Raw genomic sequence first — 14167 nt, 5'->3', positions numbered from 1 at the left:
CTTGACACAACAAATAAAAACATTACTTGTCTACTTTTGAAATGGAACCCTAACTGCAAATGGTTTTCTGTTGATAAACAGAACTTGAAAACCACAGAAGGGAAGCAAAGAAGGCGTTTTTGTTTGTGTTGTTTTTTTAGGAAGGCTTTTTTAGGAAGTTAGGAGTTATTTGTACTGCTTGATCCAAAAAGTTTAATCAAAATGTATTTATCTATGTTTTCAAATGACAAGAGATGATTTTTTTAAAAATTCACATGGGATATGTTTTGTATTTAGTTCTTTAAGATAAAACAAAATGAAGATTTAGTTCATGTTTAATTTTCAAGGTTTAAATATGAATTTTGTGTTTGATTCAAGTCCTTTGGTTTATGATTTCACTTTTTTCATCCCATTCTATACTTAGTGTCTAATTTACCACTGATCAGCTCCTGTTCTGTGGGTGAGGTGACAAATTTAAAAAGATAGAATCCACACAAATTAATCCTCACATCTGAGCCATGTGAAGAAGCTCACTGGGAACAAAGGCTCAATGCGCTTTATTTAAAAAAAAAGTTAGAATTATCTGTAGATTTCATTTTTCTTTCATCACTTTTACAAATAATTAAGAACTGTATTTATACCTAAACTGAATTTGTTATAAAATTCTTCTTCAAGTAATAAAAAAGCCTAAAAATATTCCCATCTTTCCCCAAGCATGAGATTAATATTTTTAGAGCTTAACTGATAAAACTTGAATGTTACCCTCAGCTCTTATGTCAAAAAGTACAAATTTCCCATTTTACCAGTTATTTTACAAAGCGGGTTTTGGAAATTCTCATGCACAAACTGAAGAATGTATAGACATACAATAACCTATCAGGTTTTTTTAAGAGATGGGAAAGAATTCATAAAATAATCTTAAAATAATGTAAGTAATGTAAAACACATCACAAATATGGAAAGGGCCAGTACAATTGCTATCCCCATTCCCAGATGGAAATATGTATAAAAATCTTCAAACCTTCTAGTCTAGATCTACTGTAAAGTAAGCTTATTGGCTAGATGTTTAAATGCTCTTCTTTCTCTGACCTTGACCTCAGTGCTGAAGATCCTGTGCAGGGAACCACAGAAGTTTATTAAGTTGCCACAGGAGAGAAGAATGCAGATTTTAGGTATGCATGGTCATCTCTGACCTGGCTGTCCTAACGGTAAATCTGATACAATAGCTGGGTGCCAACTGTAATATTAAAGAACTTTGGGAATGAATGTTTGTTTTAATTTATTTAAACTATTTTTGTTGTTTTCCAATTTATTTAATAACTTATGATCAATAAATTTATATTTAATAAATTATGATTAATTTTTCTGGTTTTTTTTAAACAAGGCTTTGAAATTTTTCAGCTTTGAAATCTCAACTGTAGAATGTTATTTTCATGCAACTAAGATATGTACACATACCAGAGAATGCATCTAGGTTTTTACATCTTGATGTTCTTAGTTATATGAAAATAGCAATTGCATATTAATCATATTTGCTTATAGTATAGAATCTGAAATAACAGCATAGTTTAACAAAGAAAATTAAGAAAAGAAAAAAATTTCAATAATAAAAATGATAATAACATCTTCATTATCCATTAAAGGTTTACGGAACTTCAAGCACATTCTAGGTACCATGGTACTGTTATCCATTCAAGAAATTTACATGAGTGCATAACACAAACAGTATACTAATAGTTCCAACATGACAAGATACATGTTTATAGAGACATATCAAAGTATAATGGGGACTTCCTAACAAGATAGTGGTGTAGGTAAATGCCGGTACTCAGCTCCTTTCACAATGACATCAAAAGCACAACTAAACTACAGAACAATCATTATTGAGACCTGCCTGAAATCTAGCTGAACAGAAGTCCTATAACCAAGGGTATAGAGAAGAAACCACATTGAGACTGGTAGGAGGGGTAGCGACACGGAACAGGTGGGTCCCATACCCACATGTGGCAGATAAGAATCAGGAGGAATATCTCACCTGTGGAATTTTCCCCTGAGGTGAGAGGTCTTAGCCCCATACCAGGACCCACAGCCCAGGGTTCCAGTGCTGAAAGAAAAATCCCTGTAACTCCTGGCTGTAAAAACCAGTGGAGATTGTGGCTGTGATGGTGGGCTGCTGGAGTCCCAGGCATTCTTCTTTTTTATTTTTTATTTTTTTCCAGGCATTCTTCTTAAATGGCCCCTGCACAGACTTACTAGGAATCACTAGCTCTAAAATCTGGTGTAAGAGCAGTAGCTCCAAAGGTGCCAGGGACACACAGGAACTGAATTGTCCAGCTGAGATCATGGCTAAAAAGCCAGCATTCTCCCAGATAGAAGTGCTGGCAAAGGCCATAGTTCCTTTGCTGAACCTTCTCCCCACAGAGCCAACAGGCAGGTGCCATATATGAGTCTGCACTACCCTGGCTAATGTTGTTGGCCAGCCCTGGAGATTCCCTGAGACCACAACCTACCCACCATACAGACCCACACAAGTTCTTTCTAATGGCTTTTCCATACAAACTGCTTATCTTGGCTCATGTTACTGATTTTCCTAAAATCTCTCAAACAAGCAGCAGCTGGCCTCGGTGCACCCCACACCCTTTGCTAAGTGGCCCCAGCTCTAGAACTAGAGGCAGATAATCTTGGTATACAGGTTGGCCTCTCCTAACCAGGTGGGCACTTCCAAACCAAGGACAAGTAGCATGTACATATTGCTTTGTAGCTCATGCCGGGAAGCCCTGGGGAAGGGCAGAGATGGTGGCTGACCTTGGCCTGTACTTCCCAGACAGCCCCAGAGCCAGTGCACCGAGTGGACAGCTTCATACAACACCACGCCACCATCTAACCATCTACATGAGTGACATAATCAAGGAGCGGACTTGCTGGGTACTAGGCCCTCTGAAGTGAGTTCTGCTCCATGAGGTTAGCCCCTGAAAAAAAGCAGTTCCTCCACAGTTCCTCACAGCGGAACAGCTGGCAGGGGGGGAAAGGATAAAGCTCTTCCACTGAGGCACCAACATCAGTCAAGGATCAACTGCAACAAGACAGTACACACAGCCCACACGGGTGCCACTGGGTCCTACAGGACACCTGCTACATAAGGCAGCTCTACCCAAGACATAGAAACAAACACAAGGAGGCAGCCAAAATGAGGAGAAAAACAAACATGTCCCAAATGAAAGAACAGAACACAACTTCAGAGGAAGAACTAAACAAAATGTAGACAAGCAATCTCCCAGATGCAGAGTTCAAAACACTGACTATAAGAATGCTTAATGAAAATCTATTTTAAAAAATAGTGACTGAAAAAAAACATAGTGACTGAAAACTTCCCTAACCTGATGAAAGAACCATAGGCATGCAAAGCCAGGAATCGCAGATTCCCAAACAAGATGAACTCAAAGAGCCCCACACCAAGACACATTGTAATTAAGATGCCAAAGTCTGCCTGACCTGTGGTGGCGCAGTGGATCAAACATCGACCTGGAATGCTGAGGTCACCGGTTCAAAACCCTGGGCATGCCCGGTCAAGACACATATGGGAGTTGATGCTTCCTGCTCCTCCCCCCTTCTCTTTCTATCTCTCTCTCTCTCTGTCTGTCTCTCTGCTCTAAAAAATGAATAAATAAATAAAAATAATTTAATAAAAAGATGACAAAGTCTAAAAAAACCCAGAGAATCTTAAAAGTAGCAAGATAAAATCAGTTACCTATAAGGAAGCTCCCATCGACTGTCAGCTTTCTCAACAGAAACTTTGTAAGCCAGAAATAATTGGCAAAAAACATTCAAAATTATGAAAAACAAGGACCTATAAACCAAAATTACTCTGCCCAGCAAAGCTATTATTTAGAACCCAAAGATAGATAAAGAGCTTCCCAGATTAAAAAAAGCTAAAGGAGTTCATCACTACAAAACCAGTATTATATAAAATGTTAAGGGGTCTTCTTTAAGAAGAAGAAAAAAAAAAGATTAGAAATGAATAATAAATGACAATAAATACATACATATCAATATTCAATTTAAATGCAAATGAGTTATATGCTCTAATCAAAAGGTATACGGTGGCTGAATGGATAGCAAAACAAGACCCTTACATATACTGTCTATAAGGGACTCATTTTACTGACCTGTGGTGGTGCAGTTGATGAAGTGTTGACCTGGAATGCTGAGGTCGCCAGTTTGAAACCCTGGGCTTGCCTGATCAAGGCACATGTGGGAGTTGATACTTCCTGCTCCTCCCCCTGTTCTCTCTGTCTCTTTCCTCTCTCTCTAATAAAAATGAATAAATAAAATCTAAAACAAAAAAAAAACAAAAAAAACCACCCAAATTATTAAAAAAAAAAAAGAGACTCACTTTAGATCAAAAGACACACACATACTGAAAGTAATGGGATGGAAAAAGATATTTTTCATAAAATGGAAACAAACAAAAAATGTTGGAGGTGACAATATTTATACCAGACACAACAGACTTTAAAATGAAGGCTTTAACAAGAGACAAAGACAGGCCCAGCAACTCCATCTCCAGGTATTTATTCAAATAAACCCCAAACCCTGAATCAAAAAGACATATACATCCATGTGTTAACTGCAGCATTATTTACAATAGCCAATGGAAACAACCTAAATGTTCATCAATAAATAAATAGATAAAGAAGTGGTGCATATATATATATATATATAATGGGATATGATTCAGCCATAAAAAAGAATAAAATCTTGCTAGGTCCAACAACATGGATGCATCTAGAGGGTATTTTACTGTGAAATAAGTCAGAGAAAGACAAATGCTAGATGATTTCACTTATATGTGGAATCTAAATAACAAAATAAACAAACAGACTCATAAAAACAGAGAATTTTTTTTTGTGTGTGTGTTTTTCTGAAGCTGGAAACGGGGAGGCAGTCAGACAGACTCCCGCATGCGCCCCACCGGGATTCCACCGGGCACGCCCACCAGGGGGCGATGCTCTGCCCATCTGGGGCGTCGCTCTGTCGTGACCAGAGCCACTCTAGCGCCTGGGGCAAAGGCCAAGGAGCCATCCCCAGCGCCCGGGCCATCTTTTTGCTCCAATGGAGCCTTGGCTGTGGGAGGGGAAGAGAGAAACAGAGAGGAAGGAGAGGGGGAGGGGTGGAGAAGCAGATGGGCGCTTCTCCTATGTGCCCTGGCCGGGAATCGAACCCGGGACTCTTGCACGCCCAGGCCGACGCTTTACCACTGAGCCAACCGGCCAGGGCGAGAATGTTTTGACAGTTGCCAGATGAGAGGGTGCTGGGGGAGATAGGTGAAAACGGTGAAGCGATTTAGAAGTCCAAAGTGGCAGTGACGGAATAGTCATGGGGATTTAAAGTACAGCATAGAGAGTAGAGTCAATGATATTGTAATAACTATGTATGGTGTCAGGAAAGAACTAGATTTATCAAGGTGATCACTTAGTCATATATACAAATGTCTAATTATGGGGTTGTACACTTGAAACTAATATTATTGTATTTCAACTATAATTTAAAAATAAAATAGTTTCAAAGAAGTGTAATGGGAACACTGACCTGGAAAAAACAGACTTCCTATGATGCAGCAAAGGTTGACAAAGCTTTATAGCAGACTTTTATCTGAAAATGTAAGTAGTTGAGTGGACCTACAAGGAGGAAATGGCATGCTATTTGGACAGATTGGCCATGCAGAGCACTAAACAGTAAAGGCCATAAACTTTATGAGAAAGCCAAGTAGCTAAAAAAAATGAGTCTCAAAGCTGAGTTTTTCTTTTTCTTTTTCTTTTTTTTTTATATAAATATGCCAGAGTAGAGTAGGAAGGCTAAGAAATCTGTATTTCTATTTGTAACTCAGAGGCAATCATTGATGTATGTTAAAGCAAGAAAACAACATGAAGAGAAATAGTTTTCAAGTATTCTGGCACAAAGATTTGCAGAAGCAAATGGTTTCCTTAGAATAGAATTATATTCAGGTTCTTCTCTCCTGGTTTAGAAATAACAAAGTCTTTAGTACCCAGACGATATCAATCAGTACAAGAGGGCTAAGAAAGTTCCCACAGGAGTGTTCTGTGTAACATGACGGTGTCTAGAACTGGTAGGAGAATGCAAGAGAACGGACATTCCAACACATATCTGAAAATATCTTTCAATACACATGGTCTTATTTAGTTTTCACTACAACCCTATGAGGTATAAATTATTTTCTCAGAGTTAAATATCATTTCAGAGAGATAAATTCATCCAAGATAACACCACTGGTAGAAGCAGAGACATGACTTAAAGCCCTGTCTTACTGGTATGACAACTTACACTTTTTTTTTTTTTTTTTTTTGTAGAATCTTCTGCCTCAAGGAGCATCTCAGCAGGTTAGTGTATATTAGCAAGGCAACTAACCATTCGTAAATCCTACTGCCTTTCATGACTTTGGCACATGATTCTGAGCTGACTTCCCTCTGGTTTTATGGCAAAGAGATGATATATATAGTGAGAAGCCAGGTGAATGAACCTTTATGAAAGTTGAATGAGCAAATCTTTAAAACAGGTCATGATGGTGAGAAGTAAATAGATGCCAGAGATATTCTTAGGCAGAACTGAGAGGATATAGTGACTCATTTGATTTGGCAAATGAAGGTGAGGCAGGCATTAAGGAGTGATTATTCTAGCTTGAGAGACTGGAGAAGAGAAGATATCATCAACTGACATACAGAATATGGGAGGAGGAACAAGATCCATGATTGGAAGATTAAATTTGAGCTCAAAACGATGTCACATACTTTAGTAATTATCCAAGTATTTCAGGAGAGAGAAACCAGGGATTTTACAAAAACACATTTTTCCCATATTTCCTGGAAATTAATTTGTTGCTGGCCTAGGCCATAAATGCTATAGTAGACTATAAACTTCATTAACAGGCAGATCAGAATAACTCAGAGGAGTATTATTTAGAATTCTTTAAATATATAAAAAATAACTTTGATATCTGAAATATGTACTACTTTTCCATGAAGGATATGCAATTCACACTGGAAAATTAATTTATTATATCTATTGTCTGAAAGTTGTTAGGGAAAAAAAAAACATTGTGAAAAGTAGCAAAACAGATTTATTACCATGACATATTTTTATGAGCTTTGGCTGCTGCACAATTTGAAATGATTTGACAGTGTAATATTTCTTATGATCACTATGATCAAGTCTGAATATTATTTTTGACTCTGGGATGAAAGAAAAAATATGTTCCTAAGTATAAAAATCCAAGAGGTAAGGCATGATGAATGGAGAAATTGATTCTTCAAAAATAAACAATATGACCTTCCCTTCCTTCGTTTCTGAGAGCTTTCATTCTTATAGAATTAAGTTGAGTTGAAAATAGGTAGAATTATTTCTTTGAAGCAACATATTTTTGGTTCTCTGTGTTTAAAATGAACACCACGAATCTATTTCATAAAAAAGAATGTGTTTATGGCATCTAACACATTGACGCTCATGTATAGCTGTCAATCTGATTCTCGTCAATCCCAAGGCCATTTATATTATAGCTATGAGTTAATGCATGAAGAAGTATTATTGAGTGCCTACAATGTGCCAGCTAGCAATCTGAGAATAAAACAGAAGCCCTTCTATAATAAGGAAGAGATACAACAAATAGATAAAAAAATAAGTATAAATCTAATTTCAAGGAAGGCTTTGTGCTATGAAGAGTGATAGGTGAAAAAAACCTGTTTTACATAGATGAACTTGAAACAGTGGCCAGGGATACAGTCATGTAGCATTTATAGGGCATGATAAGGGATTTACACTAGAGTAGGACCAATAGGACTTGCAGATGGATTGGATGGGGATGAGAGGAAAAAAGAGGGATCAAGAATAACACTCATAATTTTGACCTAAGCAACCAGAAGTTTAGTGTCATTAATAAGAAAAATTAGGAAGATTTCTGGTAGAAGAACAAGTTTAGATGGAGCATTGAAAAGTTGATTTGAGACATGTTTATTCTGAGATATAGATTACCCATACAGTGGAAAATGTGGCAGAGCCACTTGATATCTAAGTCTAGAGGTTATGGGCAATTCAGGACTGGGGCTAGAAATCTGAAATCTGAAAACTTCTGCTTATGTAAATGTTTTTAAGCCATGGAAACTGTTGAGATAAACTAGGTGTGAATAAATAAAGGAAGAGGGTTGACGGAAGACTCCTAGATCATTCAACATCTAGAGGACCTACAAAGGAGGATGAGCTGCAGGGTAGACTGTGTATAGTATGCATGGACAAGAAGATCTTTTTTTTTATTATTAATTTTAATGGGGTGACATTGATAAATTAGGGTACATATGTTCCGAGAAAACATCTCCAGATTACTTTGACATTTGATTATGCTGCATACCCCTCACCCAAAGTCAAATTGTCTTCCATCACCTTCTATCTGTTTTTTTTGTTCCCCTCCCCCACCTCCTCTCTCTCCTCCCCCCCCCCCATTACCATCACATTCTTGTCCATGTCTCTGAGTCTCATTTTTATGTCCCACCTATGTATGGAATCATATAGTTCTTAGTTTTTCCTGATTTACTTATTTCACTCAGTATAATGTTATCAAGGTCCATCCATGTTATTGTAAATGATCCGATGTCATCATTTCTTATGGCTGAGTAGTATTCCATAGTATATATGTACCAAAGCTTTTTAATCCACTCATTCACTGATGGACACTTGGGCTGTTTCCAGATCTTTGCTATTGTGAACAATGCTGCCATAAACATGGGGGGGGGGCATTTCTTCTTTTGGAAGAGTGCTATGGTGTTCTTAGGGTATGTTCCTAAAAGTGGGATAGCAGGGTCAAAAGGCAGTTCGATTGTGAATTAGGATATTTCTGCTCTCTATATTAGTCAAACTAGCAGTCTACTACAGCTTAGAAACTGTGGATATTCTCCATGACAACAGAGAATCAATTCACTAGGTAAAGAAATATCTTTTAAAAAATATTAAGGATAATGGGGACCAATAGGATTTCTAAATCTAATATATGTATTTACAAATTAATATAAACAATATTTTTTTTTGGTCATAGTAACATTATGGCTATTTTTTAAACCAAAATAATAGTTTATTTATTAAATAGGTACTTCTAGCTTTGGAACTATAGCTACATACCATAGTATGCAATACTATCTCTTTAAAAAGATTAAAATCTGTATATGTGGCAACATGATTCCCTTGTGGTTGCATTAGTCTTTTAAAACATGTGCATTTTGATAAAACTTGAAATTCTAGAAAACATTCTTTGATTAACTCAATCAATATTTAAGTTTTGAAGATGAATATTATTTTCCCTGTTTTACTAATAAGGACACTGGGATTCAGAGAGGTTAATTTGAATAACACCATCTAGCGAGAAACTAAAAGATATGTGTGCGATCTAAACAAGGATCTTATGGACTCCAAATCCACTGCTTTTACCAGGATCACCATTTATTATGTAATTTGTTTTCTTATTTACACTTAGAATCAGAAACATGTCTATGGGTTGTATAGGTTGTGTACTGTACGGGTAACTGGGCAATTAGCAGCCTGAGCAATATAAATTGTGGCTATGCTTAAAACATTACTTTGCCTATTATTTCAAATAACTCTAGATACACGAAAACATAACAGCTAAAACCAATGTATCATTCTGTCAGGGATAATTATCATTTCTCTAAATAATAAAGAAAGAAAAATTGAACTATCAAGTGCTGATTATCTGTTAAATTTAATATTCAGCAGGTTTTTTATCCTAATATATTTTTTATGCCATTTTTTCATTTTCTAGAAATACTTCTCTAAATTCACTTTATTCTTAATTCATGTTTACTCACTCACATGTCCCCTTGGCAACATTTTTACGTTTCTAGCCTATCTTCTTCCAGCAGGTCCTTGGGTCTCAGTTTCCTCTCACCTTTAACTACAACTGTCCATTAGTGAATCAATCAATCAATGGGAGTGAATCAGTCAATGGGAGTGAATCAGTCAATGGAAGTGGCCATTCCTGGAAACAGTACTTACACTTTTGTTTTTATTTCTTTTACTGACCATATTTTTTTAAAATTTTTTCTCCCTAATTCTTAAGTTACCTTTCTGTATCAGTTAAATCTGGGAATGCTCACCATATTGTGGAAGATTTAATTATTGGTTTTCATCACCACTCTGCCTCCTCATGCTCCTGCTCTTCTGAGAAGTTAGTGAAAGCTCAGAGTCCAATTTAGTCTCACCCTCTCTTCTTAGCCTTTCCTGAAAAAGATTAAAAAGTGAAACAAATTATATACTCTTACTCTGATGTTTTGATAGAACTGTAGCCCTTCCTTCCACTCCTCAACAAATAGCCAATTTTTAAAGGTTTAAAGTGACAGAAAAGGTCTTTTTTTAAAAAAAGATAAATTAAAAAATATGTACTAAATTAGCAAAACTTTTTAAAACAAAGGGGCATAGAAGGTCACTACATTATAATAAAGGGAGCAATCCAACAAGAGAATATAACCGTTGTAAATATTCATGCACCAATTTATACCACTCACAAAAATAAACTCAAAATGGGTCAAGACTTAAATGTGGGTCATGAAACCATAAAAATTCTAGAAAATACACAGGCAGTAGACTCTCTGACATCTCTAGAAGCAATATTTTTGCTGATGTATCTCCGCAGGCAAACGGAAAAGGACAAAATAAACAAATGGTACTTACCAAGCTAAAAAGCTTTTGCACAGCAAAATACATCATTATTAAAATAAAAAGACAACCTACTCTATGGAAAAACATATTCACTGATTCATCTGATAAGGGGTTAATAACCAAAATTTATAAAGAACTTATAAAATTTAACATTAAGAAGTTAAACCATTCAATTAATAAAATGGGTTAAGGACCTGAATAGATACCGGTAATTCTCCAAAGAGGACATACAGATGGCCAATAAGCATATGAAAAAATGCTGAGTCACTAATCATCAGAGAAATGCAAATTAAAACCACAATGAGATGACTACCGCACACCTGCCAGAATGGCTTTTATTACCAAATCAACAACTAACAAGTGCTGGTGAGGATGTAGAGAAAATGGAACCCTGCTGCACTGCTAGCAGATTGTGCAGCCACTGTGGAACACAACCTGGTATTTCCTCAAAAATTTAAAAATGGAACTGCCTGACCCAGCTACCCTATCTCTGGAAACATATCCTAAGAATCCTAAAACGCTAATGCAGAAGAAGATATGCACCCTCATATTCATTGCACCATTATTTGCAATAGCTAAGATCTGGAAACAGCCTAAGTGTCCATCAGTGAACGAATGGATAAAAAAGCTGTGGTACATAAACAAAATGGAATACTATGCTGCCATAAAAAAGAAAGAAATCTTACTTTTTGTGACAGCATGGATAGGCCTGGAGATGATTATGCTAAGTGAAATAAACCAGGCAGAGAAAGACAAATATCATGTAATTTCACTTATATGTGAAATCTAATGAACACAATAAACTGAAGAACAAAGTAGAAACAGAGGCAGGTCACAGGGAACAGATGGATAGCTGTCAGAGGGAAGAGGGGACGGGATCAAAGAAAGTGAAGGGATTAGCCAAAACCATAAATACATACCACAGATACAGACAACAGGGTAGCAATTCGCAGAGGGAAAGAAGGGGTGGAGGTCGGGGGAGTGTGACAAAGACCGGAAATGAGGGTGGAGACTTTGCATGGGGCATGGTGGTGCAGCATGTGGTGTGTAGAGGGTGTTATATTGAATGGGACACTTGAAACCATGTTAACATAATAAATTAAAATAAAAGTATTTAAAAAACACATATGTGTGTATCGAGTTGTGAGGAAATGAACACAATTATACAAATTTACAGTGAAAACTGGTTAAATTCTTTTTTTAAAAATCTTGGAAATAAGCAACACAGCCTGAAAATGTTCATATCACCGACTAGTAATCCCATTTCTAAGTATTTACCATGCAAAAATAGATTAAATGAAGAAAAATATTATGCACACGAGACAATTCATTGAACTGTTTGTAACAGTAAGAAATTGGAAGAAAACTCTTTCTGTTGTTCTATATGTAACAGGATGTCAGAGGATATTTTCCTGTTTCCTGGAATTTCAGAAAAAGCTGAAGATAGAAGGCAAGAACCCAATACGTAAGTGTAGGAAGGTTCTAGTTCTTGAGGCCAGTTAAGTTCCTGCAGGACTTATGAAAGGATTCCAAAATTACCCTGTGCTATAACCAGAATGTTTGCCCCCCCCACTCCGCGCCAAATTCATTATGTTGAACTTTATCTGCAATGTGATATATTTAGAAGGCCTTTGGGAGTGTTCAGGTCATGAGAATGGAACCTTCATGAATGGAATTAGTGCCTTTATAAAAAAGGCTCAATTGCCATTATTCTTCCCATCTATCTGTGATGACAAAAGCAAGAAGACAGGCTCTGGCTAGTTGCCTCAGTGGTAGAGCGTCGGCCTGGTGTGCAGAAGTCCCGGGTTCGATTCCTGGCCAGGGAACACAGGAGAAGCGCCCATCTGCTTCTCCACCCCTCCCCCTCTCCTCCTCTCTGTCTCTCTCTTCCCCTCCTGCAGCGAGGCTCCAATGAAGCAAAGATGGCCCGGGCGCTGGGGATGGCTCCTTGGCCTCTGCCCCAGGCGCTAGAGTGGCTCTGGTCGCAAAAGAGTGACGCCCAGGAGGGGCAGAGCGTCGCCCCCCTGGCGGGCAGAGTGTCGCCCCCTGGTGGGCGTGCCAGGTGGATCCCAGTCGGGCGCATGCGAGAGTCTGTCTGACTGCCTCCATTTTCAATTTCAGAAAAGTACACAGGCCCTGGCCGGTTGGCTCAGTGGTAGAGCGTCGGCCTGGCGTGCGGAAGCCCCAGGTTCGATTCCCGGCCAGGGCACACAGGAAAAGCGCCCATTTGCTTCTCCACCCCTCCCCCTCTCCTTCCTCTCTGTCTCTCTCTTCCCCTCCCATAGCCAAGGCTCCATTGGAGCAAGGATGGCCCGGGCGCTGGGGATGGCTCCTTGGCCTCTGCCCCAGGCGCTGGAGTGGCTCTGGTTGCAACAGAGCGACCCCCCGGAGGGGCAGAGCATCGCCCCTTGGTGGGCAGAGTGTCGCCCCTGGTGGGCATGCCGGGTGGATCCCGGTCGGCGCATGCGGGAGTCTTGTCTGACGGTCTCTCCCCATTTCCAGCTTCAGAAAAAAAAAAAAAAAAAAAGGAAAGTACAAAAAAAAAAAAAAGGAAAGAAAAAGAAATTCAGGACACTGTGTGAGTATGGTTTAGAAATGAAATTCAAAATGTAGAGGTCAGACTGTAAAGAATCTTTACAAAAGGTTAAATGTACTTGATTTTCTCACTCTTTTACTACCTTGATTTTGTCACAGTGAATAGACTTCAAGTACCATCCAAACCAAAACAAATTAACAAAATATATAGATATAGAAAGAATAGTCAAAAGTCAAGAGAGTTTTGCTGTAGGAACTAATTAGAGAATTTTAAGAACTAGTTTCTGAAGACAAAAGTGCTAAGGATAACTGTAACCAGATACACAAACTAAAACAAACTAAATTCTGACATCAACAACATAAAGTGAGGGCGGGTAGAGAAAATGTAGAGGTTTTCTATACATTTGAAGTTACGTTGTTATCAGTGTATAGTGGAATGTTACAAGAAATTTTGTGTAAGACTCATGGTAACATTAAAGAGAAATCCTACAGTAGATACAGTAATGACAAAGAGAAAAGTATCAAATATATTATGACAAAAACTCAATCAAATCATAAAGGAAGACAGTACAGGAGGGAAAGGGGAACAAAAGAATTGCAAAACTGATAGAAAACAGTGAACAAAATGGCAATAGTAAGTCCTTTCCTATCAATAATTACTTTAAAATATAAACCTTTTAATCTCACCAATCAAAGATATAGTGTGGCTGCCTGACCAGGTGGTGGTGCAGTGGATAGAGCGTCGGACTGGGATGTGGAAGGACCCAGGTTTGAGACCCCGAGGTCGCCAGCTTGAGCGCGGGCTCATCTGGCTTGAGCAAAAAGCTCACCAGCTTGGACCCAAGGTCGCTGGCTCCAGCAAGGGGTTACTCGGTCTGCTGTAGGCCCGTGGTCAAAGCACATATGAGAAAGCAATCAA

At 38.1% G+C, this 14167-nt stretch overlaps 1 protein-coding gene across 1 annotated transcript in view; it reads right to left on the bottom strand.

The window, feature by feature from the left end:
* Positions 1–10256, bottom strand: part of HTR1F (5-hydroxytryptamine receptor 1F) — an 85653-nt gene extending 75397 nt beyond the window's left edge. Inside the window, exon 1 of the mRNA XM_066347405.1 lies at positions 10152–10256. The gene's annotated coding sequence lies outside the window, so the exon portion shown is untranslated. The remainder of the gene's footprint in view (positions 1–10151) is intronic.
* Between the last annotated feature and the right edge of the window lie 3911 nt (positions 10257–14167).

Source organism: Saccopteryx leptura, chromosome 8, assembly GCF_036850995.1.
Source record: "Saccopteryx leptura isolate mSacLep1 chromosome 8, mSacLep1_pri_phased_curated, whole genome shotgun sequence".
Taxonomy (NCBI): domain Eukaryota; kingdom Metazoa; phylum Chordata; class Mammalia; order Chiroptera; family Emballonuridae; genus Saccopteryx; species Saccopteryx leptura.
The sequence above is the reverse complement of the archived record's forward strand: the minus strand, read 5'-3'. Positions and strand labels throughout refer to the sequence as shown.